The sequence below is a fragment of the Lemur catta genome, chromosome X, assembly GCF_020740605.2.
Source record: "Lemur catta isolate mLemCat1 chromosome X, mLemCat1.pri, whole genome shotgun sequence".
Classification (NCBI taxonomy): Eukaryota; Metazoa; Chordata; class Mammalia; order Primates; family Lemuridae; genus Lemur; species Lemur catta.
The window spans coordinates 66,343,708-66,367,357 of NC_059155.1; the positions used below are offsets into that span (position 1 = coordinate 66,343,708).

At 37.2% G+C, this 23,650-nt stretch overlaps 1 protein-coding gene across 2 annotated transcripts in view; it reads left to right on the forward strand.

Annotated features, from left to right (window-relative positions):
- Nucleotides 1-23,650, forward strand: part of MID1 (midline 1) — a 158,905-nt gene that overhangs the window by 89,589 nt on the left and 45,666 nt on the right. The window lies entirely within an intron of this gene.

Genomic DNA, 23,650 nt, shown 5'->3' on the forward strand with positions numbered 1-23,650 from the left:
TTCTTTTTATAAAGAACTCACCCTGCTCCAGTCTTGCCTATCTTTAATTTGATTATATCTACAAAGACTCTATTTCCAAATAAGGTCGTATTCACAGATGCTAGGGGTTAGGACTTGAACATATCATTTTGAGAGACACAATTCGACCCAATACAGGTGTCTATTAAATGCATCTTAGTTGTCAGATGTATTTCCATGAAATCTACCACAATTGCAGCAATAGCAGAACCTGCAATGACTGTACATTGCATAAGGAAAAAATAGATACCCATGCCTTCGTCTGCTTTTTCAAGTTCTCTTCTGTCTTCTTCCAAACTGTCTTTCCCACTATCCCATTCCATGCCCTAAAACTAAACAATTGCCATTCACAGTGCTTTTAAGCCTTCCGGTCTTTAACCAAGTAGTTCCCTCTGCCTGGTAGGTGCATCCCCCCTACCCTATGTCTATTTCTCGGAATCCTTCCTGTTTATTCTCCAAGTCTCAAGTTCAGGGACACTTCAATTGTGAATGTTTCTCTGGTTCCCTAAACCAGTGTCATCTCTTCTTTCTCTGAATCACATAACACTTTATCAATAATCTTCTTGTGGCTTTTATCACTCTTTCATTTACCAGTTCCATTTTTCCAACCAGAATGTGAAGTCCTTGAGGATGGAGATCAAATTTAATTCATCCTTGTATCTCAGAGACTCTAGTACAGTAGTTTTCACACAGTAGAAGCTCAGGGAATTTGTTTTGGACAGATGTGCATGATGACTCTCCAAATGACCAATTTGAACATTATTTTTTTTCTGATTTTGATCTTTATTTTTTTATTTATTTTTATTTTTTGTTTTTTTTTATTTCAGCATATTATGGGGGTACAAAAGTTTAGGTTACGTATATTGCCCTTGCCCTCCCCCTGCCGCCGAGTCAGAGCTTCAAGCATGTCCATCCCCTAGACAGTGCGCATCACACTCATTATGTATGTATACACCCATCCCCTCCCCCACACACATCTGCCCGACACCCGATTAATGTTATTCCTTAATGTGCTCTTAGGTGATGATCAGTGAAACCAATTTGATGGTGAGTACATGTGGTGCTTAGTTTTCCATTCTTGGGATACTTCACTTAATAGAATGGGTTCCCGCTCTATCCAGGAAAATATAAGAGGTGCTATATCACCGTTATTTCTTATAGCTGAGTAGTACTCCGTGGTATACATATACCACATTTTATTAATCCACTCATGAATTGATGGACACTTGGGTTGTTTCCACATCTTTGCAATTGTGAATTGCACCGTTATAAACATTCGAGTGCAGATGTCTTTTTTATAGAATGTCTTTTGTTCTTTTGGGTAGATGCCCAATAATGGGATTGCTGGATCAAATGGTAGTTCTACTTGTATCTGTTTAAGTTATCTCCATATTGCTTTCCACATGGGTTGCACTAGTTTGCAGTCCCACCAGCAGTGTATGAGTGTTCCTGTCTCTCCGCATCCACAACAGCATTCATTGTTTTGGGACTTTTGTATAAAGGCCATTCTCGCTAGAGATAAGTGATATGTCATTGTGGTTTTGATTTGCATTTCCCTGATGATTATAGATGTTGAGCATTTTTTCATGTTTTTTGGCCATTCTTCTGTCTTCTTTTGAAAAGTTTCTATTCATGTCTTTTGCCCACTTTTTGATAGGGTTGTTTGATTTTTTTCTTGCTGATTTTCCTGAGTTCTAAATAGATTCTAGTTATCAGCCCTTTATCAGATGTGTAGCATGTGAAAATTTTTTTCCCATTCTGTAGGTTGTCTGTTTGCTCTCATGACAGTTTCTTTGGCTGTGCAGAAGCTTTTTAATTTGATCAGGTCCTATTTATTTATTTTTGTTGTTGCTGTGATTGCCTTTGGGGTCTTGTTCATAAATTCTTTGCCTAGGCCAATGTCTATAAGAGTTTTTCCCACATTTTCTTCTAGAATTCTAATAGTTTCACACCTTAGGTTTAAGTCTGTTGAACATTATTTGAATGCTTGCAAGTTTAGCTCCCCAAAATATGTAAAGTTAAAAAAGCAAATTATTTTGACTATGTATTTAAAATTTTTGACAGTAACTGCATTTTTGCAATAACAATTTCTTCAAATCTCTTTTATCATATAAGCAGTAATGATAACTTTATAGCCTCCAATGTGCTTACAACTGTGGCAGTAGATGCACAATGAAGTTACAAAATAATCAGATCACAAAGTGTTAGAGAACAATGTCCACACATATAGTAACACAATTAAAGAACAGTGGAGTAGTCAGTCAGGTGCTGAGCTATTACAACATTGCATCTATTTGATTCTAAGATCCACATTTTTTTCAAGACTAGTATCTCTGAAGTTGGACTGCAACTTAAAATTAATGATGAAATAATTTAATGGGAAGGATTTTTTCATTCCTACTAGCACATAAAATATGGGTGAAATAGTTGCTGGTATCTTAGATTGGATATAGAATGACATGGGAAGTGGGGATTAAGAGAAAGAAAGAAAATTGCATACAATTTGCCTGAAACTTTATGGAGGAATCAGGACTGGAGCCAGAACCTGTAGATTTCACAACTATTTTTCAAAATACTCCAGGTATTGGGGTGTCAGCCTATTTATGCAACACAGTGGTGTTTGTCAACCTCAGTGCAATAGAAATTAGCAAATGTTGCTTTCAGGATGTAAAAGCATCTCTACTGTGCAAACACTGGTGCTTTGATGGAAGACTTAAAATACTTTGTGTTCGTGAAGTTTGCACTTGTACTTACAAGTGTGCGCCTTATGATTGGAAATTTAAAACTGGTTACTAAGAGAAACACATGAGTTGGAGACATTTTCCAACTCTAAATTGGTCATGCTTTTCTACAATAGTATCCAGTGGGATAGAAACTAGGGGTGGTCTCCTTTCCTACCTGAGCCTCCAGTGGTTCATCATTTGAGGTGTTGATGAGCAGGGTATGATATGTGGAAGAAGGAAAGACATACAAAAGGAAAGAAAAAGAAGAATTAGAGCAAAATGTAGGTGAGAGAGCAGATTAGAACTGTCCAATAAGCTCACTGGTTCATGCCACAGACCCCCTTGCTTCAAGAACTACATGATGGTCAAAGTAGAACCAGTCTTTCCATCATGCTGGGATGAAGTCGGGAGTGTGAAGGCAGCAGCAACAGCAATAGCATGTTACAGAACCCAGACCTTTCTAACCCTCTGCTTAGGCTGGATTGATTTTTGGCTATGATCTCACCAGGGAACATGTTGAGCCTTGTTGATTAAACAACATTGGAAGACAAACATAATGTTTTCATTACTATAGGGTAAAGTGAATATGTATCATATGAATAAATGGATAAACAAAATGGAATGATGCATATGCCATATTTTATTTTTATGATGTGATGGCATTTGATGTTTAGGACAATAAGAAAGAATTATTTCTCCTCAGTAAAAAAATTACCTGGGCTTTATGGTAAATCTTATAAATGCTTTATGGATTGGGTGATTATTTCATTCAATTTCAGCTAGTTACTTCTTAAAGCATTAGTGTCTGGTTTCCATTATGGCCTGTAGTAATTTCAGAGCAAATGCCTTGCTCTTAATGCAATATTAGTATGGCTTGAATTTACAAAATGCTATTCATTCTAACATGATGTAAAATTACATTCTATGATGTTCCGTAATTTCAAATGATAAACTCAAGAAATGTACAAGCAGGTTTTATTTTTATTTCAACAGATCAGATATTATTTTAGTGGCAATATAGGCTTTTCAAATAAAGCTATTACTGAATTGATCATAGCAGACTTGCAAGTAGACACATACATGCCATTAGAAGTTATGCTAGACAAGGAATAAAGAATATTCATTCCTTTCTCTGTTGTCATTGCATAAATCCTTTGGACTAGAAAGAAATGTTTGTGAGTGAGTACATTTGGTATTTGGAAAATTTATTTAGACAAAAATTAAAGAAAATTATTTATAAGTAGAAAAATAATGATACTAGCAATACCTATTTTTACATTTGTTCCCTTATTCCTAATTATTAATATTCTCAAAGTATAATTGTTCAAAAAGTTGGACAGCTAATTCTCATATAATAATCAAATGAGTCTACATCAAAGATATATTTGACTCATTAATGAAGGAAGCAGCAAGATGACAAAGCTGATTCAAAGGAGGATACCAGAAACACTGACACATAAACATGGGGGAGGTGTAGTGATGGAAAAGACTAAATTAGGTACAAAACTGGTTAGTGACCTACAGAGCAATAAAGCCATAACATTTGGGCAAAATAAGTTGCACATCATTAGGTTTCTCTAAGTTAATATCTAACTTTGCAGAGTCTAGACCCTAAGCAATAGTAAATAGAAAGTAAAACTCTGATACACTCCAGTCTGGGGAGTCCGATGACCCTGACTTAGGCTGGCTTCATGGAATATGCTCTAGAATGGCAGTAGAAGGACTCACACTGTTCTCTTTGCCTTATTTCCAAGTTTTGGCTGATTTGCTCATCATGACTTTCTGTTCTGGAGACTATTGATCTATGAGCAGTGTTTGCTAAACAAATATTTCTGGATAAGGGTGTAAATCTTTGCCTGTGGTCAGTTATATGAATTTGTTAGTGTTACATTGGTTTGTTCATTTCCTTAACGTGGATGGAGCACCCACTGTATGTGTGTTGCACCGTACTAGGTGCCAAAGGATCCTGCCCACAGGGCACTTACTATCTTTGCTAAGACAAAAGAGCACCTCAATACAATATAAAGTAGAAAGCTGTAACTATCATAAAAGAGGCGTGGATTATATACTTTGAAATTTCAGAGACGTGAGAAATTACTTCTAGCTGGGGGCTGGGAGAGGTGGCACAAAATCTGAGGCTGCCATCAAGGGTACCTAATGTTTGGGTTTATGGAAGGAGGGGAACAGCACTGCTTGCCAGGTAAATAAAGGCTCATGGGGATGGAAAAATGAAGAGTGTATGTACACAAAGAAGTAGTACATTCCAGAGAAATGGGAGATTTGTAGGAAGGAAGGATAAGTAGGAACCAACTTTGGAGAGATGAGAGCTGGGAGGGTTTTCATGTTGCATCTGAGTTTGAACTTTGGTCTTGAAGGTTCAGTGAGGATTCAAAGAACACAGAGATGTGTAAGTTGCAATTGGCATCCTTAACTCTTTCCAGGAAATTATATTTTTGGTTATTGGGAAAATAATATGAATATCTTCAGGCAAAACAATCCCACGTCCAAGGGAAAACTTCATAGCACTAGCAAACTCCAAAAAGGCCATAGAACTTGTTAGGCATCAGCATGCTATTCTTTTCAATCAGTGTAGTGAAAAAGAATTTCCTGGTTCCTTGGTTCCTAGACTGTCCTCCTTCCTTTTCCTCTTCCTGAAGATGTCCTTGTATTTGGGTATGAGCATTCCTCAGGAAAATAATTCCCATGCCAGCTGGAGCTAAAAAAAAAAAAACAAACAGGACAGAGGCAACTCCTAATTGTTGTAAATTAAATGAATGAATTCCTTCCCATGACTCAAGAGGAAATGCCACATCCTTATAAGTCCACACCTCCTCCCAGAGATGCACCTCTGCTTTTCTTTAGAATGGAAGAGTTTGAAGTCCCCCTCCACCCATAATTTGCTTTTTAAATGAGGATAAGCACATGAAATAGTTTTTTATTGTAAGTGCCAAATCTTTTTAAAACTACAGAGCAGAAGGTTTGAAGTCCAAGACAGGTTGGGACTCAGGAGGTGGAGGCATTGAAAGAGCAACTTCAGGTGGACTCTCAAGAAATGTATGTGTAACTTGATGGCTAGGATTCTAAAAACTGAAGGGTTTTCAGCCACTCTGTTTTGTTTTCTTTGGGAGAGGAATACAGTGGAAAGTTGCCTCTGGATGAGTTTGGAGTTAATTATATATGGAGCGGAGGACAAGCTTATAGGAAGTGATCAAAATTTGGGTCATCTGCAGAACTTAACTTTTCTAGGTCAGATAGGGACTATATCTCTTCATCATCACATTCCCCTCCCCATTTTTCTTTGAAAAATCAGAAGACCTAGTTTATTAGCTAAGCAAACACTTCAAATCACTGATGTGTGTACCAATTTCTCCACACATTCTGAGAATCAAATTCTTTCACAGCAAATGCAATACCTTGACACACAATAAATGTTCATTTGGGGAATGATAGGTGACCATGAGTATAAATTCACAGTGAGATGGTGGTAAAGAACAACGACTGATTGCCACCCTTTTTTGGTTTAGAGAGTGTCAAGGCTTAGCACACATTACTATTCTTGCCCAAGGTTGTCCTAGAAAGGCATTCTTTAATCCAGCATCCTTTCAAAGTTCTGGCACTGGACCCTTTGGTTTATCTTGCCTTGTTTATAATCACTTTTTAAAATTCTTTCTGCCATTATTTTCTCACTAAGTTTTTAAATTGTTTTTTCTTTTATTTTAATGGAAAGTTTGCCCTCTTACTGGATTTTTCTGAGTTTTTCTGGTGCTAGTCAGCACATGGAGTGGCAAACTTCTTGTGGATAAGTTAAGTGCCATTTAATTAGATCTCTGTTCACTTGATGGGCTCTGTTAATTGAAAGGGGTGAGGGTGAAGTTGCACTTGGGTGATGTACAGCCTGTAAGAGGTTGTAAAAAAAAATAACTTGGCAAAACAGGTGGGGGTCTATAGAAGACTTTTTCAGTCATTCACCAAGCCCTGAAAGCATTCGTTTGTAAACTTTGAAATAATGAAAAATCACTGAGTTAAAAAGAAAGATGAACCTTTTTATTTAAATTAATTTTGTTGTGCAGTCTTGTGATGCCAAAGCATTCTCTCTCTCTGTGGAAATCTTGGCAATTGCTTTGTCCAGAGCCATTGGATGAAGACCAGCATCCAAACAGCAAATGTGCTGTTCATGCCTTGTGGACGTGTTTCTGATCTTAGATGAAGTGTGTACTGCCAAGGGCAGACTCCAAAGTTATAATCCATTGTCACATGCTGATAAGGGTCAGATTCCCACCCTATCTGACCCCCTGTGAGAATGCTTTCAAGGTATAATTAGAGACAGATGCTGGGCCTCCTTAAACCACATTGTGCAATCCACAGTCAGCTATGGCTTTCCATGTAAGCGACTCTGCAATTATGAAAATGTGACAGTGCAAATATGGCAGCTTTCAGAAACTGGATCATGACACACCATTATAATAAAAGTTGATTTTCCAAGTTCAGGTCTTAGAATTCCCATGATAAAGGAGAAAAGAAGTTGTCAGTCTACACAGAACTTTATCATCTCTGGGGAAGATTTGGTTTTTGACTACTGAGTATGTATAATGGCCATGTATCCAGTGTACTCCACCAAGTTTACTACAATTGACCACTCATGAATCAAAATTAGTTTTTCTTGGTGGAGATTAAATTTAATTGTTTATCAAGTTTGTGTATCCAACACATACTTGAATGTCTCCCCTTAGATTCAATGCCCTTGCCTCTAAAAAATTTGATTCATAGCAGGCATTGGATCCTGTTACTTTCTTGGGTGTATTCATGAGGAATAATGAGAAGATATCAGTAAAAAGTCTTCTAGTATTTTGGAATAAGGGATTAATCTTATGAATGAATGAATATAAGGCTTAGTAAGTTGAGGTTACTTTCAGAATAACATTCTCAAGTTTCAGTTTTGAAACTTTTTGAAAATATTATCCAAACTTTTCATCATCTGCTGATCTTTCTCGTTTGGGTGGAATGAACTATTGCATCATATTCAGAATTCCACCCAGTGGCCCAGATTTGAGTATGATCACTTGTATGTGCCTCTAAAGATAATCCCTCTGATGTTTGAATTTAGTAGCACAGATTTTTAAGGTTAATATTATACTTAGATGTGAAGTAATCATCCTTAATTAGAGGCCCAAAGGCTGAGTAGTAGGAAGAAAGAGAGAAACCATAGTTTTTCTGATGTATCTTACTTATTGTGCTCTCTCTCCACACAACACAGGAATTCTTTATCACATCTCCCTTACACCATTCCACACACAACTTTCTTGCCTTGAAATATTGACATGCTTGATTGGCTAGAGCAGCAGAGATGTTTCTGGCATGATATAAAGAATAATAGGAAAAGGTTGTGACACATTAAAAAATGGCCATTGTTAGTTTGAACTTAGCTTTCACATGAGATGATCTTAGCTGGATGTATCCAAGTGAGAGAGTCAGAGGTCAGAGAGGAATGATTCCAGATGAGAAGGTAACTCTTAGGTAGAAGGTCAGGTTCCATTATTGCTCCTATTCATGCCGTTCAGGGAATGATCCCAACAATCAATCCATCATTTTGTTATTAAACCAACCTCTTTTACTTCTGGGTCTAATATCTAGTTTAAATTATTTTTCTCAATAAATGAATATAAAATTATCGTCTTAATGACAATCAAGCTGAAATTATCTCTGTATAAAATAATTACAGATTATGAAGGAAATGGAACATACCATCTTTTACTTTCATTCTATTAACTTCTATTTTTAATTGCTAAATTAAATGTTGTAGGAAACACTGAAGGGCTTTGTTCTAATTTTGAAATTCCACAGCAAAATAATTGAGTCATGCACATAAAATGCCCATTAACAAAAGCGTAATTGTAGTATAGGTTATTTTTGTTTGAAACAGAAATATGAAATTTTAAATTCAGCTATTTAAAAAGCCTGAGGCTACCACTGAATATAAAAGGCTCCCAGTGAGGAGCAACACAAATAAATATTTTTACAACCAAGTGAGCTAACTTCTTGGCCTAGGAATTTATGATAGAGCTTTTACTATGCTTTTAAAAGTATTTTCACTAGATATAACATCAAGTTCATATACATATGAAGTGATGAAATCTATCATAGTGGCTTAATTCTCTGACTAGGCAAGCTTGGTGTTGGGCTGTGATAAGTCCATTCAAGGAAGCCTTCTGTCAATTTACATAGGCTTGGGAAGTGGTGTCTTGTCCATCCTTGCAGGTGTTGAAGGAGAGGATTACTGTATAGAGTTGTTACAGTTCCACAACAAAGTGTGGATTGTAGTTCAGGGAAAGCAAAAGTGGTAGGACTTATGCAAATGTGCACTAAAAACAATTATGACCTCCGGATAGCTCTTACTATCATTTCTTGATTTAATTATCCCAATAGTCTTTTGATGTAAATGTTATTTGAATGACCATGGATACATGACCCTGACAAATCAACCAGTAAAGTAATGAGTCAAATCCAACCAAGTAATAAAGTAACTAGAGTGGTTACTGAACCCAAACCAGGTGATTAGAAAGTTAGATTTCTAGGGAAATTCTCACTGCAAGAAACAACCCCATCTGGTGGGGAATTGGAAATCCTGTTGGACAGACCACAACAAAGGTTCAGTAAGTGTACATCTGTGGTATCAGTAGAACCAGTGAGCCTTCAGGTCCTGTGAGCTGTTCTCAAATCTTTGAGCATTCATGTTGACCCTATAAACCTCAACTTCTTCCAGGTGATAAATTTGCTTCCTTTAGTAAATAAGGTTCTTTTTATCCTCCTCCCCAGGAAACTTGCAAGTTATGTGTAAAGATGAAGACCTAAATAATATAGGTTGAGCATTCCTTAGTTCAAAAATCCAAAATCCTAAATGCTCCAAAATCTGAAACTTTTTGAGCACTGACATGTTGCCACAAGTGGAAAATCCCATACATAAGTACTTAAAACAAAACTTTGTTTCATGCACAAAGTAATTAAAAATATTATATAAAATTACCTTCAAGCTATGTGTATAAAGTATATATGAATCATAAATGAATTTAGTGTTTAGACTTAGGTCCTGTCTCCAAAATATCTCATCACGTATATGCAAACATTCCAAAATAAAAAAAAAAAATCCAAAAGCAGAAACACTTCTTGACCCAAGCATTTCAGATAAGGCCTACTCAACCTGTACCACAAAACCAATATTTTATGTTACAATTTAGTATAAAATATATCTTTGTAGTACTTAAGAGAATATGACATATTACAGAAATTTGACAGATTTGCTTTGAAATTCTCATTTGAAACATGTAATTTATTTTAGATCTGTCATTTTAAGTTGAACATATAAGATAGTTTGAGTTTCAAAACAATATTTCGATATTCGAGAGAACTTGGGTTTCACTGTATTTGTTAAATTTAATTTACTAGATTTATAAGGACTTGGGAAGGTTTAACTTGTTAGGGCTTTAATTTTATCCTGTTAGGCATTGGAAGTGCTCATAAAGTAAATTAAACATGTTAGATTTATAAGTGCTGTTTAAAATGTTACAAGAATGTGGTGATAAAAATCTGAACAATGATTACCCATGGGGGTGAGGATTGACTGGAAGAAGGGCTCCAGGGTACTTTCTGGGATGATAGAAATGTTTTATATCTTGATTGAGCTGTTGGTTATGTTGGTTATCAAAATCCATTGAACTATCCCTTGAGATTTATGCATTTCCTTACATGTAGATTTTACCTCAATTTAAAGAAATGTGTGTAGAAACTTAATCAGCTCATTTATAGACAGAATTGATTGTTTAATGAAGTTAAATCTATTCAACTTGAGTTAATCAAACATTGATTCAAGGACCTCCTGAGAGTGATTATTTTTGGTTTTATAAAATTTATGAGGTTTATGAGTAGAATAATGAGATTCATAATCTGAACTTAAAAGCTTAAGGAAGACTCCATAATGAATTGTTCATACAGATGCAGTCCTTGGGCAAAAATCCTCATGGCCTGTAAGTCCATGACTGTTCCCTCTCCTAGTTCGTTGGATTGCCTGGGAAGTAGGATAGTCTTCCTAGTATGTGCTGCATTTAGCATGCAGCACATGGCTATTGGTGAGTGAATGGAGAGAGCCTCCAGAGACCAACTGCATCCTTCTGTCCTCCCCGCAGCACTAGTTCATTTGCATAGATCAGCATGTCAGATAAATTCTCAACCCGAAGGGCAGAAAGGACCTTTCTTGTGAGGACTGTACACAGGACAGTGTTTCTATGATGGCAGATGTCTGTAGCCACAAATCCCTGGAGGCAGTAGCAGGATCAGTGATGCTAGCACCCACGAGGAGCTCCCTCCCCACCTGAGGGCTCTGCCACTGGACAAGGGCTAAGAGGATAGCGTTGGCAAAGGGAAGTCAAGGATGCGAGAGCTGTCTATCAGGGCACTGCTGAGCCCTGAAGAGAGGGTACAGTGTGTCTTCTCCTTCTCCTTGTTATAAACCTATACCTTTCCTTTTGATTTTCTAGGATACCTCTCTATTTTTTCTGGTTCATAGAAGAAAAATAACTAGATAGCCACTTTGAATCAGGTTGAGGAAAACACTTTTCAAAAGAATAATAGGTCTGAAGATGGCTTATAGGATAACGTTTTCAGTATCAGACTCTCTTGATCCTCAAACACACACACACACACACACACACACACACACACACACACACACTCACTCACTCACTCACTCACTCACTTACCACAACCTCAAAATCAGCAACCAAAAGTCATTTAAATGCTGTGGCCTTTCCTTTGCTCTTCCAGACCAGGTTAGCTTTGCTCTTCACTTTTGTCTAAGCCCGTGTTGTACAGTGCTTTCCAGTGTCCCTCCTGCCTCCCCTTCTACTGCCCTTGTAACTTTCACCAGCCCCACTACCATTTCAGAAGAAAACTCCAGGGGAGTGAGTAAGCCTGGATAACTTCAAAGATAGATGGTGCAGGCTCACTATGACCAAGATACAAAGGAAGTCAATTAGAAGAAGGTGGGGGCAAGGAAGAACTCTTCTCCCCAGTTAAACCCCCCAGTTCACCTTTTTGTCTTAGCTAGACTCTGTGTGAGCTCAGTCATGGCCAGCTCTCTGCAAGTGTCCCCAAAAGGGCTTTTTACAAGGTGCAGTAAGATATAACTGGCTTTGGTATTTCTCTCTCCCCACTTCTAGATGAGCAATTCAAGATACATGCCCATCACACCCTGCATATTGTTGAAATAAATCCCTGACTCTCTCCTGTCCTACACACATGCCCTTTTCCCCTGTGCTCTGGTGCCTTTTCTCATCTTCCTCACCCCTGGGTTTCCCAACTCTCTCTTGCCACTCTTATCTCCAGAGACCAGTCCCACCTTCATATTTGACATGAAACCTTCCCCAGCTGCTCACACACTGATTTCCTCATTTCTCAAACTCTCTAAGACTGCAACATCCAGTCAAAGTACCATAGAATGTGAGCCATGTATGTAATTGGAAAATTTTCAAGTAACCGCATTTTTTTAAAAAAAGTAAAATCAAACAGGTAAAATTAATTGTACTAATATGTTTTATTTGACCTGATATATTCAAAACATTATCATTTCAACATGTAATCAATATAAAAATGATTAATGTATACATCTCATACTCACATCTCAATTCTGGCTAACCATATTTCAAGTGCTCAAAAGCACAAGTGGCTAGTGGCTGCCATATTGAACCACACAGCTCTAGAACTTCTGTTGCCCATGGGTTAGCAGTTAATTATGTGTACACTTGGTATGGTTGCTACTTGTTCCCTAGTGAAGTCATTGTCTCTAGAGGGCAAAATTCTGTTCACACCACAGGTCCTAGCATGGTATTTTGCACACAGTGGGCACTCAACAAGTCCGTGAGATTTGCATCATATGTTATCACTGGCACACCAGTAGCATCCTCCTCATTCAGGGAGAAACAAGAGCAACCTCATTTCCTTTCACTTTCATTCCTTAGCTACTAAGACTGTTGCAGAGATCTCCAGAAACCAGTAACTTTGGTTACCTATACTTTAAGTGGAGAGAGAAGTAAAACTTGCTGCTGAAAAGCAAGGGTAGCATAGAAGTTTTACTTTGCTAACAGAATCAAAATAAGCACTGAATGAAGATGTGTGTGGTTCCCAGTTTTATAAATACGTTTTGCAAGAGGATAGTGTTTGTTTGCTTGTTTTTGGTGCGAGACATTTCTTCTTTTAACATGTTATCTGAAACTAATGACGTCAAAGGGGGTGATATCCCAGAAAAAGATGATTTCTGTCATATGTCTGGCATAGCCTCAAACTAATCTGAATGAAAGAGTGGGTGCCTGGGTAGACAATGCCAACAAATGCCCTTGTAGAGAGGACACATGCAAATGCTAACCTGGGATTAGGCTCTAGCTACTGAAACAAAGGGTTGCTTTAATTTTGCAGAAAAAAGTATTTTTTCTCTCTGTTTTTCATGAAATGGCCCTAAAGAATTCCTCTTGTTCATGGTCTCGAAAAAATTAGAACTATGCCAATGAGGCTCGCCTTTAAGGGTTCTATTAAACAATAAGAAGGCTTTGTTCTTAGCCATAAAATTAAAGCAAGCAGTGTTTCCATTACCTGGCAGGGTGCCCTCCCCCTTCCTTCCACCCCGACTCTGATCCTGACAAACTTCAACAGAGCATTCTGTTTCCCAGGTAGGAAGGAAAGAAAGCAACATCTGTCAGGTTTGTATACAGAAATATAGTTAACCTTCCCAATAATGTAAAGGAGGGAGGGCAAAGAGGGAGACTTCTTTGAGTAATCCTTAACTCAGGCTTTAAGAAAATCAAGTTTACTGCCTAGGCTTAAAGTTCTAAAACCATTGTTCTAGAAAGACAATAATAATTTCACAATGAGTTGAAATGATGGAAGTGAGGGGTCGCTAGATAAGGAAATATACATTTTAGTCTGACTCACTAGATTTCATGTGTTTTCTTCTCCAGGCAACTTTGCCTGCCATTGCCCAAACTTAGACCCATTTATGGTCAGTCACAAATGAATGTTTGCAGGTAGATTGTGGCCCTGAAGTCAGGAATGACCAAGGCTAGTATAGAAGGCACCATCAGATGCAAACTCTGTTTAGCCCCACAATTAGTCATAGGTCTTTGGAGCTATAGAACAAACTGGATGACTGTGACACCAGCTCCCTCTGACCTCCACTAGAGCTCATCTTAAGAAATGGTCATTTTCTAGTGTAAGCACTCCTGTCTACAGCTGTCTCCTGCTGGTATCCTGGAGTGACAACAACCAGGCAAGATATTTCACAGATATCACTTGTGGATGCATCATAAAGACATAACAAAGCTTAACATTTTCCAGTTATATTTCCAAGTTAAGTTTTATCAATGATGTACTAAGTGTATTTCACTCACTGTGCAGAATACCAAAGAGCAGGAATCTGATCCTCATTCTCCAGAACCTTGCAAGGGAATAGATGGCTTCTATACTTCAGTAACTCAAACCTGAATGGGGGTCTGACTTTGTATTTTTCCAGTACATCAGCTATTTAGGAATCATGGCACAACAACTAAAAAGAATACCGCTTAATGAGAAATGACAAGATTGAAAGTGATTAATGTAAGGTCATGGAATAGAACTTTCCTCTTTGCGTTAGAAATAACTTCCCTTCTCTGAAATGCCTCACCTCTATCTTCCCTGGCACTCAATTAATGGTCATCTTCTGTAAATTATTTTTTACCTTCTGACCACAAAGTCAAAAGGCTGATTTTTTTGCCGGATACATTTGTTGGAAATGACTTAATAGAAAGTTACCACTTTTCAGAAACTTTGTGGAAAAGACTTGATAGAGACAAGTGCCCATGGCACGTTAGTAGATTTTTTTTTTCATTCTGTGCACCCAGCCCAAAAGGAAGGGTGTGGAGCACTTGTTTTATAAAGTGTGTAATTAATAAGAGAAAGGAAGGGATGGGTTTATTGTTTTTGAATGAATTATGAGCAACACCTTCCATTCTGCTTCTTCATTTTGGAATTGCTTTGAACAAAGTTACAATTAAACACAAAAAGAAAAGTCTATGGTGTTAATGCCAAGAATGTACAATTGAAGTTATTTGAGTGTAGCCTAGGAAAAACATTAAAGGAGGAGCAGCATTTATTATAACTGTAACAGAAGTCAGTAGGACATCGTGAGGACAGTAAAAACCATATTGCAAGTAGATTGTCATTTTCAACTTGAAATTCTATTAATTCAGTGATTGCCACTGTTCATGCCTTGAAGGAAGAAAACTAATATTTATTGAGTACCTACTTGTGCCAGATTGTTTACAGATATTTTCATCAAAAGTAGGCAAATGAGGAAACATTCTCACAGACAGTCAACACATTTTTCACACCTGCAGCCCTTTGACTCTAAAGTCCATGATCTTTCGTTTGTGCTAGAGGTTGGCAAACTCTCGGGCCAAATCTACCTTGTCACCTGTTTTTGTAAATAAAGTTTTATTGGCACACAACCATGTCCATTTGCTTACATATTGTCCATTTGCTTACATATTGTCTATGGCTGCTTTCACACAATACCAGAGCAACAGAGACTATGTGGCCCACAAAATTAAAATATGCACTATCTAGCCTTTTATAAGAAAGAAGTTTCCCAATTCCTGCTCTATACCATGGAAGAATCTCCTCTGCCCTTCTTCCCCCACCCCCTCTCATCCAATTGCATTGGGAAGCAGCCTTTAAGGAAACCACTTAGAATTTAAAAGTAGCTTCAAAAATCCTGGAGTTAGTCCTAATGTTATAGCTTCCAAAGCCATTCTTTTAATGAAAGATATAAATAGATCAAAGTTTTGAGTCATGCTAGAAAATCTTCAGGTAATCAACACAGGCTGACTGGTCCTAGAAACTATAGTTTTAATTCTCTATGGACATTCCAGATAAATAGACTTTATTAGCAATAGTGATAGTTAACATTTATGTAGTAATTATTATGTGCCAAGCATGTTTCAATGGTTTTTTGTGTATTAATCCTTTTAGTTCTCACTATGGTCTACCCCAGGGTTTCTCAACTTTGGTACTAGCGTCATTTGGGGCTGGACAGTTCATTGTTGTAGGGGCTGTCTTGTGCATTGTAGGATGTTTAGCAGCATTACACCTGGTCTACCAGGTAAGAATTGTTATTTTCCTCATTATGCAGGTAAGGAACTTGAGACACAGATAGTTCAGGTAAATGCCCAAGAACATACAACTAGTAATTAATGAAGACCTGACATTTCAATCCCAGGAAGACTTCCTCAAGTCCCTGAGCTCTGGATCACTGCCTCCTTTAACTGCTGCTCCCTCTAAATTATTTCACCTTGTTTAAAGATTTTGCTTCACTGAAAAACTAACAGCAACATCAACATCTTGGATGGGCATGTTGTGTGTGCTACTCTTGGCAGTAAAACTCCTTTGTATGAAGTTTCAAGGTTTTTGACATTAGCGGTGGCATTTTTGCTGGGCAGTTTTACTGCCTTGTTACAGTTGTATTTCATTTATAAGAAGAATTTTATTGGCCTGCTCACCACAGTGTGTTGCCATTTTTAATGGCATCTCACTACCTTATCCAACATTCAAGCTTCATAAATCTTAGATACCTCAAGAAAAGAGGATATAGCATGAAGTTCGTGGGAGCTACCTTTTTTAATCCCATAGCAAATTTCTGTCTAGATAGTTAATCAATATGTAGAATTGATCTCCTCTAGGCCAGATCATTTTCTACCATGTCACTATGCTAAAGGCTGGATTGCAAGTAGCTTCTATCCACAGTATCACTACTGTTATTTCCATGCAAAGCACTTTACGAAAGGATTTCATTTTTTATTTTTCTGAAAAGCCTTTCTTAGAGTTAAAAAAATTTAGTCAAAAATGTTAAATATTAAATGAATACATTAATTCTTAAAAATATTATCCTGTACTCTGGTTTCTCCTCCAAAGACAGAGACCCTGGGAACTGGGCTATTCTGTTCCCTCCCTCCCTCTCTCTCTCTCTCTCTCTGTCTCTGTCTCTCATTCACTCAAGCTAGGTCTACAAGTATTTGACTTTGGTGTGAGAGAGTTTCAGGGTGAAGATTACATATAAACATATTAGATGAATTACAGTAATACTGTCTGCTCTTACTCAATTCTCCTTGGCTCAGTTTTATATACAGACTGAAGTATTAGAATCCCTTTCACTGTTCCTCTGGAAGCTCTAACTTCTGCCCCAGGGTCTGGAATGTTCATCACAGCTGCCTTTGGCAATAAAACCCAAAGCACCCTCAGATCCTCATATTTCTCTTTGCACCTGGTCAGCAGTGCACGGCGGGGCGTAGAGCCCACTTGTGTACAGTTTTTTCCTTGTACCCTCACCTTACTAGCCAAATATCCGCTTATATAAAGCTCTGTTATGTTTCATTTGCTTTAGCCCTGGGCAAACTGGAATTAACTCCTCCAATGTTTTCCTTTTGAGTGAGATGGGATGGTTATGCCACATTTTATGATACCACTAGTCCCTTTAAATTTGGATGCAGACTCAAAATTACATATTCCTAGTAATAGAGAAAAGTGCTTTTAAGTCTGAACAATGATAACATCAAGATAGCATCATATATGACAAAGTCTCAACCTTTTTCAAGGTCACCTTAATTTAAATCACCATGGAATTGCGCAGCTTTTGCTTTTGCCATGAGGACCAATTCTAGGCAAACTTGTAAAGAAAATGTTTATCAATCTCTTTGGTAGTGGTTTCAAGGAAAACAAGGTCCAGAGTCTTAAACTAAACGAGTCGTGGTTTGATGGTACAATTTCAAGATTGTAGTAATGGTGGGCCGGTCTGAGAGAGGGTTCCTGGGTTGCAAAACTCAGAGAGTTTATCATTCTTGTAGAGTTCAAGATGAATAGTAACCTCTGAAATTGTGCAACATAGCACCCTTCTTTTCTCAACACCCGGAAATAAAATTTCCTGTCTCCAACACATTGGGGTTATCCTGTCCCAAGCTCACTTTAGTGTTCCCATCTGTGTACAAATAGGAAGTGATCTATCAAGTCAGTGTATCATTTTCACAAGAGGAATTAGAAGATTCTATTCTGAAAGTCTATAGATGGCTAACTTATTTCAAAAAGCACTGCAAAATGAGAAAATGAGGATTTGTCAAATGCATATTACTTCTATTTCATCTGTGAGAACTGGCCAGATATTTTTTTTTCTTCATGGATGTTCTCTCCTAAGAGTTCCATAAAATATTTCTACAGATTTTAAGCCCACATGTGTCTGAAATCTAATGATGTTTATACTCTGCATGGAACATCTCATTTTGCAGTTGAATACAAGTCAAAGTAAAAGAGCAAGCTTTTAGAAATAATACTTAGAAACCATTTATAGACTGCTAAAGAACATTTCACAGACACATAGTCTAATTTCTAGTGTGTATATGTAACTAAATCCCTTTAATATTTATACCTATTTGACAAGAAAAAAAATAATTGTCCACTTTACCCCACCCCTCCCGTGAAATACTGTGACACTATTACACATAAAACTTAGCAAGGGGAATTTTTACTGGACATTGCAAACCAAGTGGTCTGGAGAAAATAATTAATCCATTTATGTTATCATTAACTGATCTGAGGAATGATTACCTGTAACTGCATTTCTAGAAAGAAAAGGTTAACTGTGCACCCAGTGGCAACCTACATGGGACTGCAACTAATTATTGGCCTTGGATATGAGCATTAATGCAGCAGAGTGACCCTCAGTGCTGAATTCGATCTCAGGGTAGGAGGGCCAGATATGATTGTTTTCCTTCTACATTCACTTCGTTATTCAACTTTCTAATGTCTCTTTCATCTTACTGTAAAGGATCAGAATGTCATAGCCTGTCAAAGAGAAGCAGCAAAATTACTCTAGGAATAGGAGAAAATGGGTCAGTGACTCCCTACAGACAAGGCTGATAAGGAGAAGGGGACAACATGACAAAGGAAAGCGTTACTCTAGGTGTAGAGAAGGTGCATGCTGAGCATTGGTGAGGCCAAAAATGACAAAAGCAAATGAGTTTCTCATCGTGGGGGGCTGATGTGATATTTGCATATGAGTATACTTGTGATGAGAAAAAAAGTAGCAGTAAGGAGGCTGGCATGGGAGGAGGGCCCAATTTTAAGCTTTATTTTCTCCTGAGAAGTCAAGGGCTCTGGAGGACAAGTGCCCCACATTTCCAGTGTGGTCCAATGGTAGGATACAGTAGTTGCCTACCACTGGGCACCATTTCTAATTCTCTCCATTCCACTCTTGCCTTTAGCTTACCAAGAAGGTGGCCAATGACACAAGAGTGGAAGTGTAGGTTCAGGAAAGAAGGGCTTGGGGTTGTTTCCTACATCCTTAGATTTGCCCTACTCAGAGCACTTCCATTAGCCACAGTGATTTTTGAATCAAAAGATGTGAATCAGAAATGAAAGCTAAAATCATAACAAGGAGCTACTAGCTTCCAAACCAAACCTGGCAACTAGAAACACCTGAACATACTGCAAGTAGCCAATAAACTCTGACATATTTGAATTAATAGCTCTTATTTGAAATAAAGTCCAATCAAATCATTAATTCTTTTTTAAGTGACATATGAAACAGTGAAACTGTGGAAAACATCTTTGTAGTGGAATAATTTTGGAAGTATAGGATAGTGTTCAACTTGTTTTATTGTACCTTTTGGAATATAAGAATACTAAGGTTACAAAAATTTGGAACTTCATCAAAGTAAAAAAAAAAAAGATTCAACTTTCCTGGTTTCAAAGGAAAATCAACTCTGTATTCTTTCAAAAATCTAGGAGAAATACTTGGCCTACAATTAACAGATCATGTTCCCAAATTTCTGGCAATTTGCATTTTGGGGTGATAGTGATTGTGATATCAGTGTTCTCAAAACATATTTGCTTTAACAAAGTAGATTGTGATCCACTTTTTTTGGTAAAGCAAACCTATCCATCCTAAAAATCAAATAGTCCTAATTTGGATTAAATTGACCCCCATGTTACAATAGCAGCTTGGATACTTTTCCTACCATAAAGTAACTCAAATCTCAACAACTTTGATAGTGAAATGGATCCTAAACTAAATCACAGTCTATTTACAAAACCACTTCTCAATGCTGACAATAATACCTGAGATTCACCAATGGCTTCATAAGGTTAGATGTTCCCTCACATATTATTTTATGTATTCACCACAATAATCCTACATGGTTGAGAGAGCAAATATTCTTCAGCTCATTTTACAAAATAAGAAAACTTAGAAATGGAGATAGCCCAAGATATTCCCAGTATCACCATATGGGTACAGCTGATGTCCCATACCACATTTCATGGCACTTACTCTAGAATTACCACTGGGGTCTCATTGGGTTTAGTCAAAATCAGAAGAGGTTTAAGCATGGAATAACTAGTGACAACATCAAAACCTGAGGACCTCACAATGTGGTCAACTGATTTTCAACAAAAGTGCTCAGACACTTCAATGAGGAAGAAAATAGTCTTTTCAATAAATGGCATTGAGACAACTGGATATCCATAAGCAAAAGAATGAAGTTGTAACTTTACCTCACACCATACCCAAAACTTAAGTCAAAATGGCTCACAGACCTAAATATAAAAGATAAAACTTCTAGAGGAAAGCAGAACACTAAATCTTTATAACCTTGGGTTAGGCAGTGGTTTCTTAGATATGACAACAAAAGCACAAGTGACGATGGAAAAGAAGATAAATTGGACTTCATTAAAATTAAAATAAACTTTTATGTTTCAAAAGGCACCATCAAGAAAATGAAAAGACAACCCACGGAATGGGGGAAATATTTGCAAATCACATATCTGATAAAGGACTTGTGTCCAGAATATATAAAAAGATCATACAATTCAATAATTAGAAGACAGATGACCCAATTACAAAATGAGTGAAGGATCTGATTAGCCATATCTCCAAAGTAGATACTCAAATGGACAATAAGGACACGAAAAGGTGGTCAACATCATTAGCCATCAGGGAAATGCAAATCAAAACCACCATGAGATACCAGTTCACATTGGCTAGCATGAATAAAATAAAAAAGACAGACAGCAACAGGCATTGACAAACATGTGGAGAAACTGGAACCCTCTTGTATTTCTGAAGGGAATATAAAATAATGCAGCCACTTTGGGCTACAGTTTTGCTGTTCCTCAAAAAGCAAAACTGAGTTGATCTGTGACCCAGCAATTCCACTTTATATCAAAGAAAAATGAATACATATGTGCACACAAAAAACTTATACATGAATGTTCATAGCAATGTCATTTACAGTAACCAAAAAACAGAAACAACACAAATGTCTATCTAGTAAAATAGGGATAAACACAAAGTCATCTATCTATACAATAGAATATTATTTAGCACAAAAAGGAGTGAAGTACTGATACATGCTGTAACATGGATGAATCTTGAAAACATTATGCTAAGTGAAAGAAATCAGACAAAAAGGTTCATATATTGTTTGATTCCATTTATATGAAATGTCCAGAACAAGCAAATCCATAAAGAGACAAAGTATTTTAGTGGTTGCCTAGGACTGGAGCTGGGGCAGGTAGAAAGAATGTGTAGTGACTGCAAATGGGTATGGGATTTCTTCTTGGGATGTTGAAATGTTCTAAATTTAGATTGTGATGATGATTGTACACAAAATCATCTGTGAATATACTAAAAACCACAAAACTATACATTTTAAATGGGTGGATTTTATGATATATGAAATATTAAGGCTGTGTTAAAAAATCAACTCCTTTTCTCCCTCCTCCCCAAATAAAACAATCATTAGGATACAATTTTGTGTCCACACAGTCCTAGGAACCCAATCAATCTTATTACCTGCATATTGAGTGACTCCTGGTGATGACTACTTGCTTCATTACATTTTACCCTGTCTCATCTTAGAAGGTCATCTTCACTATCTATTCATTAACTAATAATTTTTGAATGCCTATTCAATGTCAGACATGGTGCCAGGTGCTTGGGATAGATGCGTCATTTAACACAACAGCTGAAGATCCCTGCTCTTATGGAGTTTATGTCCTACCAAATTTACCTTGATTGTATTCTCAGGTATACCTTAACTCTTAGGGTTCATTGTAGTCGATACTTTTCAAGACTAAGGTGCTGTCAAAGAAAAAACAGAGCTGGATAGTAGTTAAAGCTGTAAAAACAGATTTTTATTCAGGACTATTACAACAGGGGGAAAGAGACCTCAGTACAGAATGGGGCTCAACTCCCAACACTGTGTGGATAAGTGGGGATTTACAGCCAAAAACCAGGGTGGCAGTCAGTGGGTGTAAAATGACTAAGAGGAAACATAAGGGGTGAAGTGAATTCTAGCTAAACCGACCTAAACAGGATTCTTGCTGAAGGCAGGCCAGGGATCTTAAACATCACCTGGGGGATGGTGGGGGATGAGGAACCCAATCAGATATTAAGGATGAGAAGATATAGAGGTTAGAGGATTGTGATTAAACAAAATCAGCAGGGTTCTTGTTAAAACTGGATTTTTACAAGGAAATGCACAGGTGGGCCTAGGATACTAAAGTTTGGTCAAGCAAAGAGTCTATCAGTGCTACTTTCCAGAAATTTCACTTCCTCCATCATAATGTGCTCATTTTATCAATATGGTCCCATCCTTTTTGCAGCTCAGTTATCTTACTTGAAATATTAGCCTAACTTTCATATTCTGTACTTCTCAATCAGTGCATTTTTAATTTTTTCCTTTGTTCATTAGACAAATATTTAGCAAATATCTCTGTGTGTTAATCTGTTGTAGGACATAATCTCATGGTTTGCTGCAAATGACCATCATCTTCTCAATAAGAAGATGTCTTGAGTAGTCTCTTGTGTTGCATCTGATAATGATCAGGAATAAAATTCAAGGAATCTTGGGCCTCTGGAAACAGGACATGGCTTTACTGAGCAGCCGTCAGTGGCTTTTTATCCTGAACTCATGACCCTACTTTCAGTTTATCTCATTCATAGAGAATGAAATTACTCTAGTTAAAGTCTTCCTAATCAAAAGGGTTAATGACTGGGCCATGTCTCCTCCCTGAGATATGCTAGAATAATCAGTGCCATTGTCATTCTTTGTAACATTACAACTTCTCCTGAGGCTGTGTTAAAATAATAAAACTCAGGCATGCTATCCCCCCCATCTAGCACAGCTGTGAGTTCTGAGTTTCTGTTTGTGAATAAGCATCTCAGAATTGTCATGAGATGGAGGAAATAACATGCGTGGAGTATTTCCCAAGCCCAGTTGCCAAGAATGAGCTCATTGTAAGCATAAAACAAGTCTCAGAAACTTCAAATACAAGCCATTCTGTAATGACCCACCTTTCCACAAGAATGGTATGCTTTCATTGTAGGACCTTGGTCTTTCAGAAGTACACCACAAACAAAATTTAAAATTATATCACAAGATTAATAAAATATTGAATCATCTTTTTTGAGGTTTTTTGATATTTTATAGTGATTAAATACAAAATTGATGTCTTGTATTTAAAGGAAATGTTAAAGGTAATGCAAGCTTGCTACATTGCTTTTGGAAAATTTGTCTAAAAGACATTGATAGTAATCTGTCCTCCATAAAAAAAAAGAAAAAGATTGGTTGGTTTTTTTAAACACTTTTTTTATGTTTAATGGGGCAAATTTGATATTTTTTGTTTAAATATAAAAGCAGGAACTGCAAATATATTTCACATCATATGTCAATTTCCAACTAATTGGTAATGGCTATGTGTATGCTGTGTTGTGTTAAGAAAGATTTTGAGGCTGACTTTGGCTTAGCAGCAAAGACTGCTATCATTGGATAATAATGTTTTCC